Source organism: Helianthus annuus, chromosome 15 (assembly GCF_002127325.2).
Source record: "Helianthus annuus cultivar XRQ/B chromosome 15, HanXRQr2.0-SUNRISE, whole genome shotgun sequence".
Taxonomy (NCBI): Eukaryota; Viridiplantae; Streptophyta; class Magnoliopsida; order Asterales; family Asteraceae; genus Helianthus; species Helianthus annuus.
The window spans coordinates 145398861-145422595 of NC_035447.2; the positions used below are offsets into that span (position 1 = coordinate 145398861).

The 23735-nt window shown below is 40.1% G+C and overlaps 1 long non-coding RNA gene across 1 annotated transcript; it reads right to left on the reverse strand.

Annotated features, from left to right (window-relative positions):
* Window positions 1–5741: 5741 nt before the first annotated feature.
* LOC110912602 lies at window positions 5742–7007 on the reverse strand. The gene is made up of 2 exons (XR_002578045.2): window positions 6767–7007; window positions 5742–5976 (listed from the first exon to the last, which is right to left on the reverse strand). It is a non-coding gene; the product is annotated as an uncharacterized LOC110912602 (long non-coding RNA).
* Between the last annotated feature and the right edge of the window lie 16728 nt (window positions 7008–23735).

The window sequence follows — 23735 nt, forward strand, 5'->3', positions numbered from 1 at the left end:
AGGAAATGTGACATACTTTGAAGAAGAGTTTCCAATGTTAGTACAAACTCGTGCGAGTTCTTCAACAACCAATCATGCAAGTTCATCAACAATGGTTGATGAGACTGTTCGAGAGGAAACTCAAGAACAATTAGAGGTTGAAGAGGGTGAGCCAAGAAGAAGTAAAAGGCAAAGGACTGAGAAATCCTTCGGGCCTGACTTTCTTACATTCATGGTTGAGAGTGAGCCTCAAACTTATCGAGAAGCAGTTACCTCTTCAGATGGACCTCAATGGAAAGAAGCCATCAAGAGTGAAATTGATTCTATCTTGCAGAATCATACTTGGGAGCTAGTAGATCTTCCACCAGGGTGCAAGCCACTTGGATATCGATGGATATTCAAGAAAAAGATGAAAGCTGATGGCTCTGTTGACAAGTACAAGGCAAGGCTTGTGATCAAAGGGTTTAGACAAAAGGAAGGTCTTGACTATTTTGACACATACTCGCCTGTGACCAGAATAACCTCAATTAGATTTGTGCTTGCAATTGCAGCTTTGAGAAATTTGGAAATACATCAAATGGATGTAAAAACTGCATTTCTCAATGGGGAATTAGAGGAAGAGATTTACATGGAGCAACCAGAGGGTTTTTCTGCTCCTGGCCAAGAGGGCAAAGTGTGTAAACTCGTCAAGTCATTATATGGCTTGAAGCAAGCTCCAAAACAATGGCATCAAAAATTTGACCAAGTTATGCTTAACAGTGGTTTCAAAATAAATGAATGCGACAAATGTGTCTATGTGAAAGACACTTCTAAGGGTTATGTGATTTTATGCCTTTATGTAGATGATATGCTTATCATTGGGAGTGATGATAAGATGATCAGATCTACTAAAGACATGTTGAAAGCGAGATTTGACATGAAAGATATGGGTCTAGCTGATGTGATTCTTGGAGTAAAGATCATTAGAACCCAAACTGGTTTGGTGCTAAGTCAATCTCATTATGTGGATAAGATTCTTGAGAAGTTCAATCCTGGGGACACGAGTGTAGCTCAAACTCCAATTGATACCTCTCAACATTTGTCAAAAAATAGAGGCGAGAGTGTTGCTCAATTGGAATACTCAAGGATCATTGGCAGTCTTATGTATCTCATGTCATGTACTCGACCAGACTTAGCATATGCTGTGAGTAGGTTAAGTAGATATACTAGTAATCCTAGTTCAGATCACTGGAAGGGTATGACAAGATTGTTAAGGTATTTGAGATACACGAGAAATTATGGACTGCATTATGGCCAAAATCCAGCTGTTGTGGAAGGATTCAGTGATGCCAACTGGATATCTGATACAAAAGATTCTAGATCTACAAGTGGTTATGTGTTTACCCTTGGAGGAGCGGCTATATCTTGGAAGTCGTCCAAACAAACTCTTATAGCTAGATCCACGATGGAATCTGAGTTTATCGCGTTAGATAAAGCTGGAGAAGAGGCAGAATGGTTGCGTCAATTCTTGGAATATGTTCCAAGATGGCCTAAGCCTTTGACTGCTATTTGCATACATTGTGATTGCCAATCAGCTATTGGTAGAGCTCAAAGTGCAATGTATAATGGCAGATCAAGGCACATGCGACGTCGGCATAACACGATACGACAACTACTCTCAACTGGAGTTATCACGATTGACTATGTGAGGTCAAAGGATAACATTGCGGATCCGCTTACAAAAGGCTTAAGCAGAGAGGTAGTACATAAGTCGTCGATGGGAATGGGTCTAAAGCCCTTGGAGTAAATTTGTACAACGGAAAACCTATCCTAGAAGATTGGAGATCCCATGATCTAGGCTCAATAGGACCACCTAACTGTACGAACTGAGATCACTGTGGGGGAGAACCTCAACATACAAAGGGAGTTATAAACTTCCTAGTCCATTCCTAATTAAAATCAGTGATATAAAGAGAGGTTAAGCATATGGCTTTTAATGATTTGTAAATCACCTATGTTAGAGAGAAGTGGGGTCGCTTCAAATGGAATTGGGGGCACAATTCCTAGAGCTCTCGCAGAACCAGGATGGTGTTCCATGACCATAACGGACACAACTATGAGGGGTTAGCCAGACCAGGAAGAGTAATGTGTGATGTGTAATAACGTCTACGTAAAAAGGGGTTGGTTCAAGGACATCGCGTCTACTAACCACTAGGAGACTAAGTATATGTCACAAAGGAGGGTTCAAAGGGAAACCTACCTATCCTGCATTACTTAACCGCTGAAATTTTATCATGACACTTGAGTGTATGGGACGATCTCCATTCATGTGGGGGATTGTTGGAAATTTTATAAATAATATTATATTAATTGTTAATATAATGGTTATTTAATAATTAAGCCAAGATGAATGAGAGATCTTGTGCATTAAGTTTTGTGTGTTGGAACCATAAACATGTGGGAAATTGAGTTTGTCCCACATAGGTGGAGAGATAAATCTTTTGTGAATTTATAATTAGAATTCTCTACACGAATGTATTCTTGTATGACAACTCACACCCAGTGGTAGCCAGGAGGGTGCGAAGCACCCGACCCGCGCCCGCGCCCGGGCACGGGCTCGGGCACGGGACCGGGACCGGGACGAGGGCGATGGGCGCAATGTGGCGCTTTGATGGCGCACTTTGCACTTCGCACGCTCGCACCGCTTGGAGCCGCCTTTAGTATTTTTTAGATGTGTCTTGGCTTGTGGTCAACTAGAGACTATTCAAGTTCGTAACTGAAAATAGTTAAGTATCAGAATTAATTTTTATTGAATTTTGTATTCAATATAGACTGTTTAAATTCATAACTGAAAAAATGATTAAGTCTTATTGAATTGTGTATTCAATAGAAACTAATCAATTCGAATTCTGGTTGGTTGATATATACAAAGCTTGGTGCTTTGTTTTAGACACACGAAAATACAGAAATTCGTATGGTTCATAGCACACACAGAGAATTTCCAAACTTCGAATCCCTAAGAACTCTTGTTTCAGGTATCTTTTCAGGTGCTAGGCTAATCCCGGCAGTACAATCTGCTTAGGCTGTTGTACCCTGGGAAACAGACGGGTTCACCTGGGTGGCCCGAAATCTGTTTTAAGGGAAGCGTGATCTTCACGTGCCTCAGTCACCATTGATTTTCGTTTTCCTGATTTTCCTTGTAACCTGTTCTTACTTTAATTTAAATTTCTTGTATTGTAATTTCTTTCAGTTTAGTTATGTTCTTCTTTATGCATTGTAATCATAATGTTTATTAATAAAATTGTTATTTTATTTATTTTGTGAACGGTCTCCTACATTTAAGAACGGGATGTGAAGCTTTTCTTCGGATTTCTAAAAGTAAAGATGGGAAATGGTCGGTGGATAAATTTAGTGATTCACACAACCACGAGCTAACTGTTACTCCGACAAAAGTCATGAAACACCGGTCTCATGGAAAGTTTCATCGTTCATTGACTTGCAAAGCTATATTGTCGGAACTTGATCAATCCGGGTTGAAACCTTGTCAAATAAAGAAGGTCGTAAATACCATGAAAGGTCCATATGAAAATGATGTTACATCAAAACAGTGTTCTGACATCTTAGCCGATCAACGAAGACAATACAAAGGTAAGGAGTTTTATGGACTTATTAAACATTTCCAAGATAAATTACTAAAAGACCAAAACCTTTATTTTGTTGTGGATTTATTTGATGATGGGTCTCCGAGAAATATTTTCTGGGCTGACGGGAGATCTAGAGACTCGTATATAAAGTTTGGGGATGTTGTTGTGTTTGATGTCACATACATGACCAACAAATTTAAGATGCCATTTGCTCCATTTGTCGGGGTGAATCATCATGGCCAGTCAATACTTTTTGGTGGTGCATTATTAGAGAATGAGAAGCAAGATACTTTTGAATGGTTATTTCAGAACTTCTTAAAGTGCATGTTTGACAAGTATCCGTCCGCAATAATTACAGATCAAGATAAAGCTATTTGCAATGCAATAAAAATTGTTTTTCCAAAAACTCGACATCGTTATTGTTCATGGCATATTAAGAAACATGAGATCGAACATCTTCGACCTCTTAAAGTTCGTTATAGTGACTTTGAAGAGTTACACAAGCAATGGGTAAAGAGTAATACGATTGAAGAATTTGAAACTCGTTGGGAATTTTTATGTGGAAAATATAATTTTGAAACTGGCAGTTGGATACCGGAGATGTATAATCAACGAAAATATTGGGCTAAAGCCTTCTTGAAAGATTGTTTTTTTGTTGGCATGACATCAAGCAGAAGAAGCGAAAGCATTCATTCTTTTTTTGATGGATATGTAAACTCAAAGACCATGTTGAATGAGTTTGTAAGACAATATGATAAAGCTGTTGAGACTCGAAGGGCTGCCGAAGAAGATGAGGACTTCAAGACCATGAATTCCAAACCAATTCTTTCTTCTGTTAGTTTGATAGAGGCAAAAGCAAGTTCACGTTACACTAGGAAGCTCTTTGATGTATTCAAGAAGGAATGGACCGAAGCTACATTCAATTTAACTCATGAGAAAATAAGCAAGAGTTCAGAAGAAATCAGGTATAAGGTTGGACAATTGGGTATTGATAAAATATATTGGAGAAACGTTAACTTTCGTCTTTTAAATAAGATAGATGTTACATGTTCATGTGCAAAGTTTGAAACATTTGGGATGTTATGTAAGCATATCTTATATATATTGAAGAAAAGAAATGTAGAAACCCTTCCTGATCATTATATTTTACCTAGATGGACACTTGATGCTAGCTATAAGTTGGATAATTGCACAATTGGGATCGAAGACATGAATAGTGAGAATGAAGTCAGTGCATTAACTTTATGGTGTGTTCAATCAAATTTTAGAAAAGCAACCGAACAAGCAAGAGACTCTCCATCCGAGATAAAAAAACTAAATACCATCTTGTTGAGGTTTTCAGAAGAGCAAAATATTCGAAAAAAATCAAAACAGAATGAGACTACTTCACTAGATTCTAATGTAGGAAGTTCGCAAGTAAACATGATGCCCCAAATTACTGTTCGTGATCCACTAGTTAATACCAATACTAAAGGTCGTCCTAAGAGTGCAACTAGAATCAAATCTTCCTTAGAAGCACCGAAAAAGAGAAGTTGTTCTTATTGCAACAAAGTGGGTCACTACATCAGCAGTTGTCCGCAAAAGAAGGTATGATCTACAGTTATGAATAATTAACCACAATTTTTTTGCCTAATATAATTATCAATTTTTTTTTTCAGGCAGATGAGTCAAGAGTAGAGAGAGAAAAATGATTTGTGAATCAGCTTGAAGATTACGTTTTATATTTATTTGAGTAGTCAATAGTTTGATTATAACTCAAGTAGATACTAATAATTTGGATTTTTCTCATTATGTGTTCAAATACTACGTCTATATGTACTTATATTTTTTAAGTGGACATCTTTGCAGCTTTGTTTATGGATTTTTTTGTCATATATAACATACTTCAGCCTCAATATGCAAAGATGCAATCTGTTTTGTTTACCAAAATCTGCAATGGATCAGGCGTTTGTCATACATTCTGCAATGAACCTATTTTGTCATATGTATAGCATACTACAGTTTTGTATAACAGATTGAAATGGGTCAAAATGTAGCGTATAAATATGAAATGGGTCAAAATATAGGAATTAAAGAAACGGGTCAAAATGTAGCGCATAAATAAAACACGTCGGACAAGTCATAATTGTTGAATAAAAATGAACCACTTCAAACAAGGTAAAAATACATTGCTTTCAAATGAAACGGGTCAAAATTCATTGGATTACAATTGAACACGTCAAAAAATTACAAAGAATATACGTACATGAGTCACTAATTACATTTAAAATTAAACGGGTCAAAATTCATTCGTCGTCGCGGGTTGGTTCGAGTGTCCGAAGGGTTCATTCTTTACTGAGATTCTTTACTCAAGAGCTCTTCAATTCTTCAGCCCCTGCAGTGAATGAACACGCCACTTAAGACGTGTTATTTGTGTATATAAATCAACATGTCGAATCTAGTCAAATGTAAAAGCCAGCCCCTACAGTGAATGAACACTTGTATCATATGTACATTAATAGCTTTCACTAACACCTAAATGAAACTAATAGTTGGATTTAGGGATGAGTTCGGTATCGGTACCAAAAGTACCGGTACCGAAATTCGCCAAATATGGGTACAGGTACCGAAAATGTTTGGTCCGGTACCGGTATTTGTGTGTAGAATTCGGTTAAATACTGGTACCGTACCGAACCGAAAATACCGGTACCGAAAACACCAAATAGTGGGTTCCGAAAAAAATCAGTACGGGAAATTCGGTACCTATACGGTACCGGTACCAAGTCCCAAATGCTTATCCCTAGTTGGATTTATTTATAACCAAACATGAAATCGGCTGATGATATTTGAGTAACAAGTAAATGAAATTGATAATTTAATAGTCAAAACATATCATTCAGTCATGAAATTTGAGTAAAAAATGTACATACAATGAAGCACGATAATGATGAATTTTCGAGAAAAGAAAAATGTATATAACCAAGTCCATTAGTGTTCTAGAAAGAGCTGCTAGAATAAAATCAAGAAACCTCCTCAACAAGAGATAAAAAAACACTTGAAGAGTAGGATCGATACATGAAAACATGTATTGATTAGGTAAATTAAGTGTAGCTTCAATATTATTAAGGATTGGAGATTGATCGATACATGAAAACATGTAATAAAATTATGAAGATAGGACGAACCTGATGAACTGGGATTGCAAAATTGATTCGATTAACGAACCTTTGTTGCAGATCTTCATTTGGAAGTTGGAATCGCAGGAATAAGGCTGAGAAATTGGGGATCTTGGAATGGAACAGTATGTATTTTTTTGGAGAGTAAATATCTTCTATAAAAATATAAAAATTAAATGAGGGTATAATCAAAACTACGTAGTTTTGATGGTTTCACATGTAACTTACATGTATAACAGCCTCATATTCCCTTTCCCCATTTTGTAGAGCATCATAATTAGTCTACAAATGATCTTATAGGATAATTTTGATCTTGTAGGGTAATTTTAATCTTGTATGGTAATTTTGTAGAGTATTATAATTACTCTATAGAGTATCATAATTACTCTACAAATGATCTTGTATGGTAATTTTATTCTTGTAGGGTAATTTTGTAGAGTATCATGATTACTTTACAAATGATTTTGTAGGGTAATTTTGATCTTGTAGGGTAATTTTGATCCTGTAGGGTAATACGGGTAAAATAATTACGAAAATGTCATCGTGTTTTTTTTAAGTTTTCATGTATTTCGTATGTTTTGTACGATAAGGCTATTTGTACAGTAACTTTACCCAATATAATAATAAGTTGATTTGTCCAGTTAAACTATTTCATTTTTATATCCTTTTCTAATTAATGATCATGGCTTTGTGTACTTCAAAATATTTTTTTGATTGTCAAATGACTTGTTTTATTTTCGTATGAAATTTATAAGAAGGGTAAATTACTTTTTGAGTTCATGTATTTTAGGTGTTTAAATCATTTGAGCCTAAAATTAAAATGTTTAATGTCCTGAGTTCCTATAACCATTTTTCTTAACCATTTGAGTCCAAATTTCTAACACCATCCACCAAATTTGTTAACTACAAGGACAATTTAGTCATTTACACACAAAGTACAACTCTTATATACACAAGAGTATAAGGAACAAATGTCTAATGTATAAATATTTTAATATTATATATAAAATAAATTATATATACTATTATACACACTACACACACAAACATTTCACACACACCTCACCTGTCCATCCCCCCCCTCTCTCTCTCTCATCTAGACCTCTACCACCACCATTAACACCACTGCACCACCACCATCCCCACCGCACCACCACCATCCCCACCGCACCTCCACCACTATCACCATACAAGGACAATTTAGTCATTTACACACAAAGTACAACTCTTATATGCACAAGAGTATAAGGAACAAATGTCTAATGTATAAATATTTTAATATTATATATAAAATAAATTATATATACTATTATACACACTACACACACAAACATTTCACACACACCTCACCTGTCCATCCTCTCTCTCTCTCTCTCTCTCTCTCTCTCTCTCTCATCTAGACCTCTACCACCACCATTAACACCATTGCACCACCACCATCCCCACCGCACCGCACCACCACCATCCCCACTGCACCACCACCATCCCCACCGCACCACCACCATCCCCACCGCACCTCCACCACTATCACCACCTTGCGTTGACCGTCAACCACCACTGTCGAGATCACTATAAACAGACGAGACGCCCACCACCTACACACCACCGCTGCCACGCCGACCACAGCCGGAGAATGTCACCGTCGCCTCTCCATCTCCACCTATCCAACAAAATTTCAACGAAACCCTAGAAAAAGAAACCCTAATTTTATATTTTCCCCAAATTGGATCGGTTTCGGATGAATAATTACCTCTGTTGGGAGATCCACAACTCCGACTTTGCGAAGAAGATCCACAATTTTGTTGAACTCGGTTACCGAAGATGTACCTTTGGTAAGTTGGTGACCAAATAAATGCCAACAGAAATTGGTCATACCAGTTACTTAATTGTATTTTGTGATCAAAGAACAGTACTTGTTGAGTTCTGTATACAACTTAGGCATTTATGTTTAATTGAGTAAGTATAAATATGCTTTATTGTCTAATTCCTAAACCTTGTACAATATGTCTTATTTGGTACCTTTTGTATTGATTCCGATGTTTAGTTACCGAATAATCTTGATTTGGTACCTGTTAGTGAAGTAGATTTAGGACTGCAAAGTCTGTGTAGTAAGTACCCGAATCTGCAGAGGCTTGTGGTTGCGAATTGTAGTGAAATCGGTTTGTTAAATGTTGCGGAGGGGTGTCCGACGATGCAAAAGCTCATTTTGCATCGTTGTGATGATCAGGTTTTGTGCGGTATTGCAACGTTCAAGAATCTACAAATACTGAAGCTGGTTGGGATGGTTGGCGTGGCGGCGGTGGTGTGTAGGTGGTGGTGGTCGGACATAGGGTTGACGATATTGGCGCAAGGGTGTAAGAGGTTAATGAAGCTGGAACTCAGAGGGTGTAAGTCAGATAAGGTTTGTTATTTATTTATATTTCTATTTTTTAAATACAGGGGTATTTTAGTCTTTTTATTAGAAACTAACAGAATATTCAAACGGAGTTAGAAATTTGGGCTCAAATGGTTAAGAAAAATGGTTATAGAGACTCGGGGCGTTAAACTTTTTGATCTTGGACTCAAGTGGTTAAAACCATTGTAACACAGGGACTCAAAAAGTAATTTACCCTTGTAAGAAATTGAAAACAGAGTTACACACTAAAATCACATTGCTTGTGTTCCACATGAAATATATGCACTTTGGTTACTTGTCGGTAAAATGTGTTTTAAGTTATCTATAAACTTAATTACACGTAAGGTAATTGTAGTATGGTCTAATTAGCATCTTATGTAGATCCTTGTAGTTTCCAAATCTTGTTGTTATCCTCCACAACCCCCATCCATTTTAACGTTAACTCAAGGGCATTTATGTCATTTTACACATCTGCTTATATTATTTTTTTGCACAATAATTAAACAAAAAACATTTAAAGATGTACCCCACTTAGCAACCCTAATACCCATCACCCACTAAGGGAGGCGGGGTGGGGAATATTTTCTCCGTGATTGTCACACCCCAACCGATAGCGGAAACATCGGGGCGTGTCACTGAGCGAAACAGATTGTCCAGAAGTTTCCATAACAACTATTATTACCAATTATTTAAAGCATCAACATAACAAGTAACATAATTATTACAGACAAAATCAGGTCAAATTGTTCTGTTCCGACAACTCAAATTTCAAATACAGACAATTCGTTTATTTGTTTCTAGACCTTTCCTAGCCTCGATTTAACAGCAAGCCAAGCATTTAAACCTCTCAAGCACCTGCCACATACGTTAAGGTAAAAGTCAATACACATAGTGTAAAGGTGAGCATACAAGTTTAATAGATATAATAGAGTTCGAAATCGTTTACGCATAACCAGCACGTACATAGTGTGAAATGAAGCACGTTAGTTATCGACATGAACCTATCGATACCAATGACTGCGGGTTGACTGCGCAAGGTAGTTCGTAATACACACTCACCACTGTGAGCCATGTACTTAATTGTCCTTAACAACCCCTGAGTGAACAGGTGCTGAGTCCAAACTATAGTACTATCGTTGCTAAGGCAGGTAGACAGCATTCCATGTGTAAACATAACAAACAAGCATTCATTAAGTCACGTATAACATGCGGTAACGGTTAGCGTTAAAGTATTACGTAGTGTGTTCGATGTGATTTAGAATAAGTAACGTATGTAACACCCAAAAGTGCGAAAAGCAAAAAGGGTTCGATTATACTCACAGCGATGATGGATTGAAGGGAGCGCTTAGAGCGAGATTAGCCTGATCAGAATGATAGCAATAACGATAAGCGACGCGTAAAACGATACAAGTGTTAATGGATCGGACGGTAATCCGATCGGGTGGCAATCCGATCGGGTGGCCGGTCGATCGGATGACACTCCGTTCGGATGGTCACCCGATCGCCACTCGATTGGTTTGTCATCTCGTTTGGGATGGATGTGTTTGGGTATGATGGTTTGTCTTTTGAAGTTTTCGTTGTAGCATTTTGAAAACAGAGAAGTATCTCTAACCTTCAGTTCGGTCGATCGAACGACCGTTCGATTGGACGGCAATCCGATTGGCGAGGCTTCTCAGGTTGAGAACAAGTTCACCGCAGGACGGTCACTCAATCGGATGGCTATCCGATCGGGTGGCAATCCGTACGTGTTGAACATGTTGAAAATTGTTTAAGTGTTGAAGTCTAGACATCACATGGTCGGGTGGCAATCCGATCGGACGGCGATCCGTTCGATGTTCAAACCTCAAAAGTTGAAATAAAAGTTAATTGTGGGACCCAAGGTGCAAGCTGATCGGGTGGCTATCTGGTCGGGTGGCAATCCGATCGGACGGCAATCCGTCCCAGATGACCTGATCGTCTTCATACTTGGTTGTTTTTATTAGTTTGTACTTTTCTCGAGACTGTACGATAACGTGCCAAACAACAGAAACCTCGTCAAGACTTAGTGACCCGATCGGACAGGAACCCCCCCTAGTCCGACCAGTTAACTATTCGAGACGATGTTTCATGTTGAACCCGAAATCAATATTCTCATGGATAGTATCCAGATCTTAAACCAACACATCAACAAGAAGGAGTAGAAGATTAGAACAAGCTCCGATTCTATCGGTTTTGAGTGCATTGAGTGTAAAAGAGTTGAAAGAAAGTTAGAAAACCATCTTTCAATCCTTTTTACCATGAATATGTTCAGATCTATGAAAGATCTTTGCTTATTTATGTGGAAATCGTTCAGATCTAAGTTGTTCTTGGTGGATTGAAGCCAAAACATGAAGTTCTTATGAACACCATGATGACATCATCCTAGAACACCTCAAATCTTAGTGATTTCACGGTTAAAAGTTAAGATTCAAAAGATAGAAAGGTGTAGGAGTGCGTGTAGATCAAGGAAGTACAAGATTTAGGATGAAAACTTACAAGATTCGTGAGAAATCGGAAGAAATAGCGGCTGGAGCGAGTTGAGGAGGAGAGAGCCGTCAACATCAAGTGATGTTGACATATGAGAGGTATTTATAGGGTTTCCATAAATGAAAAGGGGAAAGTGGCTGGTCGATCGGGTGGAAGCCCGGTTGGGTAGCAGCTCGATCGAGTGGCAACTCGATCAGGTGGCAGCCCGATCGGGTGGCAACTCGGTCGGTTGGCCACTCGATTCAAGTGTTCGGCGCGACGAGTTTTGCTGTTTCGGTTCGCGTGTTGAGCGTTGCGATGCGATAGAGTTTCTCATCAAATTACTTTTAATCCCAACTACTATATCTAACATATAATCATCATAACTAACTTGCGTTTAGCGTCTGCGATTCAATTGCGATTGAGTTGCGATTGCGTTTCGATTAATCACCACACATAAACATAAATAAACATGCACAAGTAACACATAAGTAGCACACACACATAAAACAATATCCAGAACGCGTAATTCGAATTGCGAGTGCGATTGCGATAAGCGATAAAGCGACAAAACATGCAACAAACATCGATTAAACCTCGATTGGTAACAAGTACTCCACATAATACAACTAATGTAAAAGCATAAAAAGATTATCTATGAGTCAAAAAAGTCAAAACAGGAATTGAGCAGGGAGTGACAGATCGCAATTAGCAATCTTGTCTCCCTTTGACTTCAATCTTGACTTTGACTTTGACTTTCGAAACATGGGGTGTTACAGCCTCCCCTACTTAAGGGAATTTCGTCCCGAAATTAGGCTGAATCCGTAGCAAACAACTGCGGGTACTTCGCCTTCATGTCGCTTTCGAGTTCCCAAGTGAACTCTGCGCCTCGTTTGCCTTCCCAGCGAACCTTCACAATGGGAATGCGCGAGCGTCTGAGCTGCTTGGTTTAGCGATCCATGATCTCGACAGGCTTCTCCACGAAGTGTAGTGTTTCGTTTACTTGAAGATCTTCTAGAGGTATGTACAGATCATCTTCAGCCAGGCACTTTCTTAGGGTTGACACATGGAAAGTCGGGTGAACGTTGCTAAGTTCCTCCGGTAGTTCGAGTCTGTAGGCCACTTTTCCGATCCTTTCCAGAATCTTAAAGGGTCCAACATATCGAGGCGCGAGTTTCCCTTTCTTGCCGAATCTGACCACACCCTTCCAAGGTGATACCTTTAGGAGTACGTGATCGCCAACGTCAAATTCAAGGGCTTGCGTCGTCTATCGGCGTAACTTTTCTGATGACTCCGAGCTTTCAGCAGATTGTCTTGAATTTGGAGGATTTTGTTAGTCGTTTCTTGCAATAGCTCAGGACCGGTTAATTGCGAGTGCCCGATCTCGTGCCATACAATAGGCGATCAACATTTTCTTCCGTATAATGCCTCAAACGGTGCCATTTGAATTTTGGAATGATAACTGTTATTGTACGAGAATTCGACTAGAGGTAAGTATGCGTCCCAATTACCACCGAAATCTATGACACACGAACGGAGCATGTCTTCAAGGGTACGAATCGTTCTCTCAGTCTGACCGTCGGTTTGGGGATGAAAAGCGGTACTTAGATTAAGCGTAGTACCAAGAGCCGTTTGAAACGTTTCCCATAGACGAGAGATAAACCGAGCATCACGGTCAGAGATGATGTCGCGAGGTGTCCCATGTCGACAAATGATCTCATCGGTGTAGATTCAGGCTAATCTTTCTACCTTGTAGTCTTCTCGTATTGGCAGAAAATGAGCAGATTTGGTCAAACAGTCAACGACAACCCAGATGCTGTCGTGACTTGATGGCGTGCGCGGAAGTTTCGTTATGAAGTCCATAGCTATACTTTCCCACTTCCACGTAGGGATCGGGGGTTGTTCAAGTAAGCCAGAGGGTCTTTGGTGCTCAGCCTTGACTTTCGAGCAAGTCAGGCACTTTCCAACATAGAGAGCGATATCCCTCTTCATGCCCAGCCACCAGTACTTGTAGCGAAGGTCCTGGTACATTTTATCGGCACCGGGATGAATAGAATACCGAGATTTGTGGGCTTCGTCCATCAAAATCTGTCGCAAATCAGTCCGCTTGGGGATCCAAATTCGGTCCAGATAATGGAATATCCCATTCGACTTATTCACAAGATGGGCTCCATCGTGGTAGATTCTTTCCTTCTTCAAAGTGCGTTCGGTAAAACAAGCATGTTGGGCTTCGCGGATGAGGGTTTCGAGATGATGTTGGGCGAGAACATTACGAGCGCTATGCAAATAGCTTCGTCGGCTTAGAGCATCGGCAACGACATTTGCTTTGCCTGGGTGATAATGAATCTCACAGTCGTAATCGTTGAGAAGTTCTACCCATCGGGGTTGACGCATATTAAGTTCCTTCTAGTCAAAGATATGTTGTAGGCTCCTATGATCGCTGAAGATCGTACACTTGGTACCATAAAGGTAGTGTCGCCAAATCTTTAACGCAAAAACAACTGCGCCTAGCTCAAGGTCGTGTGTTGTATAGTTCTTCTCGTGGATCTTGAGCTGACGAGATGCGTAGGCGATAACCTTGTCTCGTTGCATGAGAACACAACCAAGGCCAAGTTTCGAGGCATCACAATAGACAATAAAGTCGTCGTTTCCGTCGGGTAAAGTGAGGACAGGAGCATTGCAAAGCATATGCTTGAGGGTTTGGAAAGCAGTCTCTTGTTCAGTTCCCCAAACAAAAGGTCTGTCTTTATGCGTGAGAGCGGTAAGCGGCACAGCGATTTTGGAGAATCCTTCGATAAATCGACGATAATAGCCCGCTAGTCCGAGAAAAGAACGGACTTCCGACGGGTTCTTCGGCGTAACCCAACTCTTAACAGCTTCGATCTTCGCGGGGTCGACATGAATACCTTGACTATTGACAATATGACCAAGGAATTGAACCTCCTCCAGCCAAAATTCGCACTTGGAGAACTTGGCATAGAGTCGATTCCCTTGGAGCAATTCGAGAACCAAACATAGATGTTGCGCGTGTTCGGTTTTCGACTTGGAATAGATCAGGATATCATCGATGAACACGATGACGAAGCGGTCAAGAAATGGTTTACACACGCGATTCATCAGATCCATGAAAATCGCGGGTGCGTTGGTTAAACCAAAAGGCATAACAACGAACTCATAGTGGCCGTATCGAGTGCGAAAAGCGGTTTTAGGTATATCCTCCTCTTGGATGCGTAGTTGGTGATAGCCCGAGCGTAGATCGATCTTCGAGAAACACGTAGCACCTTGTAGCTGGTCAAACAAGTCATCAATTCGAGGCAGGGGATAGCGATTCTTGATTGTCAACTTATTCAACTCCCGATAGTCAATGCACATCCTGAACGACCCATCCTTCTTTTTGACGAAAAGAACTGATGCGCCCCACGGAGAGGTGCTCGGGCGAATGAAGCCTTTATCAAGCAATTCCCGGAGCTGACTCGAGAGTTCACGCATTTCAGACGAAGCGAGTCGGTAATGAGCTCTAGCAATAGGGTTGGCTCCTGGAATGAGGTCGATACGAAAGTCGATATCACGACTCGGCGGAAGGCCAGGAAGATCATTAGGCAACACATTAGGAAATTCACGAACCATAGGAACATCTTTCACTTCTGTCTTTCCTTTCTTTTCCTTCTCCGCTACTACAATGTTAACCAAGAAAGCTCTGTATTCCTTGCGGAGATACTTGCTAGCTTGGACATATGACATGAGTTTAAGACCTTTCGAGAGAGTTTCACCATACACACACATTTGGTCACCATTTGCGAGCGAGAATCGAATCATCTTATCAAAGCATACAACTTCAGCATGGTTTTCACGAAAAAAGTCCATGCCTACTATGATGTCAAAACTTCCGAGTTGCTTCGGAATAAGGTCGATCGGAAAGATGTGATTGTTGAGTTCAAGAGTACAATCACGGAGAACAAAATTGACAGCGACAGTCCTTCCGGTGGCAACTTTGACATCGAACGTCGAGGGGAGATGGGAGCGCTTACGATTAAGGAGCTTCTCAAATTCAAACGACACAAAACAGTTATCTGCTCCAGTATCAAATAAACACGAAGCATATATACCATTCACGAGAAACGTACCATTAACCACATTGTTGTCGACCTGGGCTTGGCGCGCATTGATGCTGAATGTTCTGGCGCGGGCGGTTTGTTGCTGTTGCTACTGAGGCTGTTGCTGCTGCTGCTGTTGTTGTTGCTGAGGCTGCTGCTGTGGGGGTTCTTGTGTTGGGATTGAACCCTATCAGAGGAACAGATAATTAAAGCCAAAACTAGATCAGAGCAGTGGATCCTGAATAAGCAGATGTTGATATACAAATCTCTCCCCTTGAAAGTGATTACAACTACTGATGACCTCCTATCTGCTGATCTTGCTAAACTGCTGACCCATAACTGCTGCTCAACTAAAGATCTTATGGAAGACTAAAGTCCTGCTGATTCAATCTACTGCCTTGAGTCAAGCACTGCTGATCCGGACAAGTGCTGCTGGGTTCACAGCAGTAGAAGGTTGCAGCAGCTGTTCTAAAGTCTGTTTTGTAATAGAATGTATTAGCAGTAGTTAACAGAAGCAGTGTCTGTATAGATTAGAGGTTAGAGTTTGTTAGGAGGTTAGATGTCACTTTCATGGTGACGTCAGCAAAGATGCTCAGTAGTTTGCAAGTGCCTATAAATAGTTCAGTACTTTGTACTGTTCTATTAGCTCTTTGCATCATTCGTCTTCTTTGCACGAACAAACTACTGAGCTCTGGCTGAGGGGGAGTTTGCATTCTTACATCAATCATTGTAATCGTAGTTGAAATAAATTCAATCTTTCGGTTCTTTGTGTAAAGATGTTTGATGAAAGTATTACTCTCATTTGATTGTATGCAAAGTTTGTTTTCATTATAATTTCCGCTGCACACTCATCCATCTTCATCTTATTTTCAAACATAAAATACAATCAAAATCAAACTCAGATCCAACAATTGGTATTAGAGCTTGGACAGTCAAATTTGATTTAACAATCATTTTGACGTAAATAGTTCAGCTCAAAACAGTTGATACTGATCGTTTGTTCGTCGTTGAAAAACAGAGTAAGGATTAATCACCATTAAAGTTGATTTCTCAGTACCTATAAAACAACAAGAATGACGTCACAATCTCAGGACGATAAAAACAACATCGGTTCTCTTTTTAAACCACCTATGCTAAAAAGAAATGAGTACAACATCTGGCAGAGGAGGATGGGTCACATCCTCGCTCAACAAAGCACAGGTTGTTGGAAGTCTGTCATCTTTGGTCCTCATGTTCCTACAGTGCCAAGCGCTGAAGATGTTAAAAAACAAGTTCCAAAACCTGTTGAAAATTATACTGAAACGGATTATCAAAAATTTGAACTAGATGCTAAAGCATTTAGTATCATAGCATCAGCGCTGCCCAACGAAATATATGCTGGATTGTTACATTGTGACAATGCCAAAGAGTTGTGGGACGCACTTAAGGAACAGTTTGGAGGTACCGAAGAAGTCATAGAAAACAATAGGGAAATCCTGAACCAGCAGTATGAAACATTTTGTCATGTTAAAGGTGAATCACTGACGCAACAATTTGAGCGGTTCAGTTGTCTCATCAGTGAACTGAGGCTTGTTAAAACCACTTTTACAAACTCAACTCAAAACAGCAGGTTCCTCAGGTCACTGCCAGAAAAATGGGACACAATAGCTTTTGTCACCCGAAATTCACCTGAGTTCAAGGATCTGACCTTGACCCAACTCCATGGTCGACTCCTGACCTACGAAAGGGAGTTGAACCAGAAAAGGAAGTTACAAGAGTCAGGGAAAACCGTTGATGATTATTCATTCGGTAACACTGCTCTTCTGGGTCAAGAAGAATCTAGTGGTAGTGGTAAGGATCAGGGTTATGATCACTTCATTGACATAACTGCTGGTGCAAATTTTAACAACCCTGATCCTCACTCTACAGGTCATGCATTCACTGCAAATGAAAACCAGATGTCAGACAATTTAAGCTTTGAACTCAATGATCTACAGCATTTCGACCCCACTGATCTAGAGGAAATGGACATCCTGCACCAACTGGCCTTGCTAAGTGTTAGAACTAGCAAGTTTTATAAAAGAACAGGGCGAAAATTCCCAGGGTTGCATGGGAATCTAAGGGTTGGGTTGGATAAATCAAAAATCAAGTGTTATAAGTGTAACAGGTTAGGACATTTTGCTAGAGAGTGTAGGAATCAAACAACTGGTCCCATAATCACTCACCCTAGTTCAAATCCTAGATCTCAAAATCAAAACACTGTACACTATGCCCAATATGCCCCAGCAGCACATGTGAACACTGCTCACTATGTTGTTGCTCCTGTGCCAGTGCATTATGTCCAAACAGCTCCTCCACAGATCCAATATGTTCAAACCCCTGCTCCCCAGGCACAAGTGCAACCTGCACCACAAACCACTGCTCCAGTAGCAAAACAACCAGATCAACAAAGTTTCTTTACTCAAGAATTTGTTGACTGGAGCAGTATGCCTGAAGACCTCAGTGATGAAAATTTTGCACTCTATGCTTCTAATGTTTCTTTTATGATGAATTTTGTTTAATGGCATTAGAGTCAATACAGGAGGAGGTTGAATCTGAGGAGGAACAACTGGCCTCTGAAACAGTGGATGAGGTGATTGAAGAAGTGGTCACTGCTGTGGCAAATGAAGTACTGTTGGAAGAAAGTTCAGGCACTCTGATTGAACCACTGACAGATCCATGGTCCGAAGAAGAAAAGACAGGTGAGGTAGAAGAGAGAGCTGAAGATGAGGAAAATCCTAAATGTGATTGTGCAATGATGGCTGCTGCAAAGGGAGCTTCTGCATGCTTTGATAGTCTGTGGTATGTAGATAGTGGAGGCTCTAGGCACATGACAGGATGTAAAGCCCTCCTCAAAGACTTTAAAATCCATGGAGGGGGTGATATATCCTTTGGAAATAATAGTAAAGGGAAAGTTCTGGGGTCTGGAACAGTGCAATCTGGTAATGTAAAATTTGAAAATGTCAATCTAATAGACAATCTGAAATTCAACTTTCTGAGTGTATCTCAAATGAGTGACAAAGGGTTTGGGTCATTCTTCACAAAAGACTGTTGTAGGATTGTTGGACCAAAAATGGTCAAAAAGATTGAAGCAATAATCAAAAATGGTCAAACTAAACTTGTTGCTCAAAGAAGTGGCAATGTTTATGTTGTTGACACGTCTAAAGAATGTCCCAGAGCTGATGCCTGTCTGTTCTCAGCTGCCTCTAACAAAGAGACAGAACTTTGGCACAGAAGACTGGGGCACACAAATCTTAAGACAATAACAGAAATTTCAAAAAATGGTTTGGTAAGATGCCTACCACAAAAATTGTTTTCATGTCCTGAACATTGCATTTCCTGTTTAAAAGGAAAACAGCATAAAAGTTCTTACAAGTCCATTGAAGAGTCCAAAACAACCCAGTGTTTGCAAATGCTACACATGGATTTGTTTGGCCCAGCTCAAGTCATGAGCCTCAAAAAGAATAGATATTGTTTGGTTATAGTTGATGACTTTTCTAGGTTTACATGGACTTTCTTTTTGCACTCTAAAGATGAAACTGCAGGCATTTTGCAAGACTTTGTGACACAGGTTGAAAAGCAATTTGACCTTCCAGTGAAAAGCTTTAGGAGTGACAATGGCACAGAATTTAAAAATAAGGAGTTGGATGCCTTCTGTGTGAAGAAAGGGATTGTAAGGCAGTACAGCATCCCTAGAACACCAGAGCAAAATGGGGTTGTGGAAAGAAAGAACAGAACTTTGATTGAGGCTGCTAGAACTATGCTTGCAGATTCAGGTTTGCCATTAACTTTCTGGACAGAGGCAGTAAACACTGCTTGCTGTGTCCAGAACAGAGTTTTAATAAACCCCAGGCACAAAAAGACTGCCTATGAAATTCTGTATAAAATCAAACCACTGATCTCATACTTCAAAGTGCTTGGCTGCCCATGCTTTATTTTGAACTTAAAAGATTCCATTTCAAAATTTGCAGCCAAAATTGATTGTGGTTATTTTCTGGGATACTCAACCACTGCCAAGGCCTACAAAGTGTTCAATGCACGGACCAAGGTAGTGGAGGAGACTTTGGATGTAAAGTTCAATGAGCTTTCATCAATGAAAATCCCAGCAAATCCTGCTGATCTGTTTGATCTTGAAAAATTCACCTTTGAAAGTACTGCTATCAAGACTAACAGTGCAGGTCCATCATTGGATACATCACCAGACTATGGGTATGAAATCATCATCCCTCAAAGGTCTGCCACAAATGGAAAAGCATCAGTTGTTCAAAACAGCTGTCAAAGCTCAACCACTGCTACCTCAACAGTTGTTGACCAAAGTAGCCCATCTACCACTGCTTCCACATCCTCAAAGACTGCTGACAAAAGTCCTCAAACAGTGGATAAAAGTCAGCAGTGGTCCACTCCATTACCACCCATTCCACTACCTTTTGCAGCCACTGCTGGGTCATCAAAGTCACCAGCAGTGGTTAGCTCAGATGATACACATTTGCAGCCTTCACCAACAAATGCCATCATACCATACCAAGAAGATTTAATCTTCTTGAGATCTCATCCACCTGATCAAATCATTGGCAACATCAATGAAGGGGTGCTCACAAGAAGCCAAACCCAAAACATTTGTCTTTTTGCTGGTTTTCTATCACTCCATCAGCCAGTCAAGTACCAAGAGGCACTAAAAGACAACAGCTGGGTAGAAGCCATGCAAGAGGAGCTCCAACAGTTCAAAAGACAACAAGTATGGGAGCTTGTACCACTGCCAAAAGAGGTTAGTCCCATTGGTACAAAGTGGGTCTTCAAGAACAAAACAGATGAAAGGGGCATCGTTGTCAAGAACAAAGCCAGGCTTGTGGTTCAAGGTTACAGACAGGAAGAGGGGATTGATTATGATGAAACATTCACCCCTGTTGCAAGATTGGAAGCTATCAGACTGTTCCTGGCCTTTGCTGTCAACCACAACATGAAGGTGTTTCAGATGGATATCAAAAGTGCTTTCCTCTATGGTACATTGCAAGAAGAGGTGTATGTATGTCAACCTCCAGGCTTTGAGGATCCATTTTATCCTGATCATGTCTACAGGCTAAACAAAGCCTTGTATGGCCTGAAATAAGCACCAAGAGCCTGGTATGAAACTCTTTCCAACTTTCTACTCTCAAATGGTTTCAAAAGAGGTACCATTGATAAAACACTGTTTCTTAAATGGAGAGGGAAAGATTTAATGATTGTCCAAATTTATGCGGATGACATTATTTTTGGAAGCACATGTACCAAAATGTGTGAAGAGTTTAGAGAACTCATGACAGCTGAGTTTGAAATGAGTGCAATGGGTGAGCTGCAATGCTTTCTTGGTCTCCAAGTACAGCAATTGCAAAATGGAACCTTCATTCATCAAAGCAAATATGCTAAAGAACTTTTAACCAAATTTGATATGAATGATTGTAAACCATGCAGCACACCCATGGCCACAAATAAGCTGGTCATGTCTGATGAAAAGGATGAGCTGATTGACCAAACACTTTATAGAAGCATGATTGGGTCCTTATTGTACCTAACTGCATCTAGACCAGACATCATGTTTGCAACATGTGTCTGTGCAAGAAGTCAATCAGCTCTCAGAAAATCAAATCTCATTGCTGTAAAAAGGATTCTCAGATACATAAAAGGTGCTCCCACACTTGGTATCTGGTATCCAGCTAATGGGAATATCAAGCTTTCAGGTTTTTCAGACAGTGACTTTGCTGGATGTCACACCAAAAGGAAGTCCACTTCAGGAGGGTGCCAGTTTCTAGGTGATTGCTTGGTCTCTTGGAAAAGCAAAAAGCAAGCAGCAGTTTCAACATCCACTGCTGAGGCTGAATACATTGCTGCTGCAAGCTGTACAGCCCAACTCCTGTGGCTTCAAAATCAGTTGCTGGATTTTGGTATCACTGCCTTAAAGACACCACTCATGTTGGACAGCCAGGCAGCAGAAAATATCATAAAAAATCCAGTTTCCCACTCTACCACAAAGCACATCGACATCAGACATCACTTTGTGAGGGATTGCTATGAAAAAGGTTTGATTTCTCTGCATCATGTCCCAACTAAAGACCAGCTGGCAGATGTGCTCACAAAAGCACTTGATACAGCCACTTTTGAAAGTCTGGTCTCTAGGATTGGGATGCTAAACATGGAATAACAAGCAACATCTTGTTTTTCTATGAATAAAAGCAACAAAATGTTTTCAGAAAATCAAAAATCCATCCTTAAAAATTGCTAAAAATGAAAATTTCATTAAAATCCTTAAAAGTCTGCCATAACCACTGATTGTTCAAAAGTCTGCTCTACTTCAAAAGTCTGCCCACTGCTGAAAGGCAACCTCTGTTCTCTCATCTCTTGATAACCTCTGTTGTTCAAAAGCAGTGTCTTATCCACTGATATGCTATCCACTGATAGTAAAAATCATCCACTGCCCCCTTTCCACTGCTTTTATTAGTTGCTTTCATCAAAAGTACTGTCCTTCATTTTCACCAGTGGTTGTCACGTGGGCAGTACATAGCAGTCAGACCTTTTGTAACGGCTGCCACATCAGCATTCATTCTCTTTCCTATAAAATTCCCCACTCACCATCAAAACAGGGTTTTACTGTCGAATTGAATTCTTAAAAGTTCTCTTCTCAAAGCAGTTTTTCTTCTCATCTCTCACAAAATTCCTTCGATCGTTCGTTTCAAAATGACAAAATCGAAGTCGTCTGCAAAACCCACATCAAAGTCATCGAAAACAACCTCTCAAAAGGCAACTTCCACTGAAATTCCATACAAAAAGTCTCACAATCTCCTGGGTCTACTCACAAAACCAGGAACCACAGATGTTTTCGACTCCATCATTAACACCATGGCAAAATCAAAGTACAAAACTTTGCTCACCGCCGATGCACCAATCTATTTGGCGACCTAAAGGGAGTTTTGGAAGAATGCAACCCTTGAAAAACAAGGAGACATTGCAACCTCCATCCACTCTTCTATAAAGGGTAAAACTGTCCAAATCTCGCCACAATCCATCTCCGAAGCCTTCCAACTCGATGATCAGGCAGGTAAAACTTCCTTCACTAAAAACGAGTTGCACACTGACTTCATTGAAAGAGGGTATGAAGCCACAATGATGAAGAAACTAACCTTAGAAAAAGGTTATTTTCCTCCTGCACCTAGATTTCTATTTCATACCCTCCTACTGTGTGTTTCAAACAAAACCACTTCTTTTAATGAGATCCCTATAAAGATTCAAAATCTGGGATATGCAATTCTTCAAGAAGAAAATTATAATTATTCTCGGGAAATCTTTAAAGATTTGGTTAATAATGTTGAAACCAAATCATTCTTGCTGTTTCCAAGGTTTTTAAGTTACTATTTTGAAAAGAAATTCAGTTAGGATGATTTAGCTTTAATAAACCAAGGTGAAATAACTGTAATAAATTGCCTAACATCTGAAACTTTTTCACGAATGTTAGCACCTTGCAAAACACAAGCAGGGGTACCTGAGTAGAATTTAGCAGCTACCACTGCTCCTCAGGTATCTGCTGTTGAGCCTACTGCTCTAGGTGATCAAAGCAGCAGACCAACTGTTTTGAAACCCACACCTACAAAACCCAAAAAGCTTTACAAAAAGAAAAATCAAAAACCCCCCAAACCAATCAAAACGGCAACTCTGGAGGATGAGATACCAGAGTTAATGCCTGTGACAACACAAATGTCACAAGAAACCACTGCTGCTTCTTCCTCACAGCAGTTGGTACAAATATCTCAACCCATAACCATAACTCCTCCTGCTTCTTCACAAAAAGAACAGGTTGTACACAAAGGGCCACCACATTATGATGCTCTGGATACACTCGTTTCCATCATCCACAGCTCAATGCCCCGAGCAAATCCACTTTCTACACCCACCATCACATCCTAAATTCCACAAAAAACACAATTGCTGTTGGATGCAATTGATTTGAACCAGGCATTAC